Source organism: Myotis davidii, unplaced genomic scaffold (assembly GCF_000327345.1).
Source record: "Myotis davidii unplaced genomic scaffold, ASM32734v1 scaffold86, whole genome shotgun sequence".
Lineage (NCBI taxonomy): Eukaryota > Metazoa > Chordata > Mammalia > Chiroptera > Vespertilionidae > Myotis > Myotis davidii.
In genome coordinates this window covers 473826-476580 of record NW_006298058.1, presented here as the reverse complement: position 1 = coordinate 476580, position 2755 = coordinate 473826, and the positions used below count along the sequence as shown (strand labels likewise).

General features: G+C 43.2%; 1 pseudogene; it reads left to right on the top strand.

The window, feature by feature from the left end:
• Positions 1-578: 578 nt before the first annotated feature.
• LOC102760870 overlaps positions 579-2755 on the top strand; it is a 12437-nt pseudogene continuing 10260 nt past the window's right edge.

The following is a 2755-nucleotide window of genomic DNA, read 5'->3' as shown; positions in this document are numbered from 1 at the left end:
ATCTGTATATTGCATTATGTGCCCGTCCCTCAAAGTCCAATCATCTTCTGTCACCATATATTTGACTCGCTTTAATTTTCATTTCCAGGCTTATTAATTAGTTTGAACCCATTTTTCTATGTTTATTGGCCATTTAGAGTGCATTATCTGTCTCTGTTTTTAGTCCCTTCTGCTATTGATGTTCAGCATCACAGCGATTAAATATGGAAGCTGCCATGTACTTATGATTCTCATGCAGATGCCCAGAAACCTAATCTAAGATTTGAAACAGACACTTCTAATTACTCAATGCAGCCAAATGTTCAGAATCGTCATATTATCTCCTAAGCAATATGCATGCTAATTTTATGAAGCTTTTTTCCTTTGGTAACATTGTAAACTATTTTGATGGAGCGATGTCCTAATATTTTTTTTAAATTAAATCCAACTTTATCGCTCTAAACAAATCTTGACATTTTCCCTTCAAATTGTAGAAAGAAAGAGTAAAAGGGAGAAAGATGCAACCTTAGGCTCATCATCACCTTTGTGTAACCATTAAAATCTAAAATGTGACAGTAGCCCCGCCCTGAGAACAGAGCATGGAGCAAGAACTCATGAAGTGCCTGGTCGTGGTGACAGGGAGCAGGTAGAGAGAGGACTTGTTTTGTACTGTGAACCAGTCGTTAGATGTGCAGAAACATTTACCTTGGAAATAAGCTGAATATGTGGGATGGATAATTATACGCTGAGGAGCTTAATGGAGGATAAGAGAAGCTGCTAATTTATGGCAGACACACAAAGCTCCAATGAGGCTGTACTGTTGGTTCAAGTACTCCATGGTCTGGGGCTGAGTCAAGGATCAAGTGATTAAGTATAGATCACATTGGCAAAGAGACTCTATTATCAGCAGCTTGAGTTTGGAGAGTAATTAAGAGCAGCTTCCATATTCAATATTTTAACTTCTAAATTTAGAATTTTAATACTATAGGGCAGTGATGGCAAAACTTTTGAGCTCGGCGTGTCAGCATTTTGAAAAACCCTAACTTAACTCTGGTGCCATGTCACATATAGAAAATTTTTGATATTTGCAACCATAGTAAAACAAAGATTTATATTTTTGATATTTATTTTATATATTTAAATGCCATTCAACAAAGAAAAATCAACCAAAAATATGAGTTCGCATGTCACCTCTGACACGCATGTCATAGGTTCGCCATCACTGCCATAGGGAATACCCTTTGGCACCCCAACAACTGCTTTGTTTGGTTGTTTTTGTTAAAGAGAAAGGGAAAACTTCTTTCCCTGAGACCCAGTTGTTTGTCCCCTAGCTCAGAAGATTTGTGCATTTAGATGAGTTCATCCTTTAATAATTAAAAGCATTTTCCTGATTGTTGACCTCCAGCCTTAGTCAACTTACCAGCAGTCACAGTCAGCAGTGTCTGTGGGAAACCCAAGCTGAAGGGAGTTAAACTGTACAGAGAGCAGTATTAGTGCTGATGAGGAATCCACAGACACAGCTCCTTCACCTGCTTCTGAGTTGCCACTCACAACAGCCAAGTGGCTGATGAAGCACATACATGGGAGTTACTCTGTGGCAAAGTACCCCCTGGGTTGCTAGGGTAATTGTGTCCCACTGGGAGCTTGAGTTTAGATATTCTGAAATTACCATCAAGTCATACCAAAATTAGAGTTGAAGCTGCTTCACTCACATTCCTAAGGAACTATCCTATCTAATAAAGAGGGAATATGCTAATTGACCTTCACACTGTCGCAAAGATGGTGGTACCCACAGCCAATAAGGAGGGAATATGCTAATTGACTGCCCCACCCTCAAAGATGGGAGCACCCACAGCCACAAGATGGCCAGCAGGGGAGGGCAGCTAGGGGTGACCAGGCCGGCAGGGAAGGGCAGTTGGAGATGATCGGGGAGCATTTAGGTGTAGATCTGGCTGGCAGGGGAGTGGTTAGGGGGTGATCAGGCTGGCAGGCAGAAGCAGTTAGGGGCAATCAGGCAGGCAAGCAAGCGGTTGGGAGCCAGCAGTCTCGGATTGTGAGAGGGATGTCTGACTGCCGGTTTAGGCCTGATCTGGTTTAGGCCCGATCCCTGTGGGCAGTTGAACATCCCCCAAGGGGTCCCAGATTGGAGAGGGTGCAGTCTGGGCTGAGAGACACCCCCCCCCAGTGCACAAATTTCATACACCAGGCCTCTAGTCATTAATATGCAGCTGTGAGCAAAAGAATGTGGTTGTTCTCTTTGAAAAGCTTTAAAACAAAAATAGCCAACTAGGATGACCTTAAAGTCTTTGAAAAGGCAGTTTAATAATTGTTATTAGTGCCTCCAAAAAGAACTTAGGAAAGCATGGTCAACAGAATGCACACCATCAAAAGTGCAGCAATTGCTTCCATCCAATGGGCCTTACTGGCAGGCTAGGGAAGGAATTATCACTACCACAACCCATCAGGGTCTGGGTACCCTGGTGATTCTGCTCTTCTCAGCTAGGGTTCAGGGAGCCACACAGCTGCCAGGGACTCAGAGTAGGATCAGCGCAGCCCCGCCCAGCTGTTAACCTGGATCAATCAAGATAACTACTTTATTTTCCATAAGGGGGAAAAGGAAACTGCTCAGATCCTAGCTGAATGTGAGTGTCCACAGATATAGTGTTTTTTTAAATATATTTTTTATTGATTAAGATATTATATATGTGTCCTTGTCCCCACGTTACCCTCTACCGCCCCCCCGCTCATGCCCTCCCCCCCGACCCCCCTGAGCCCT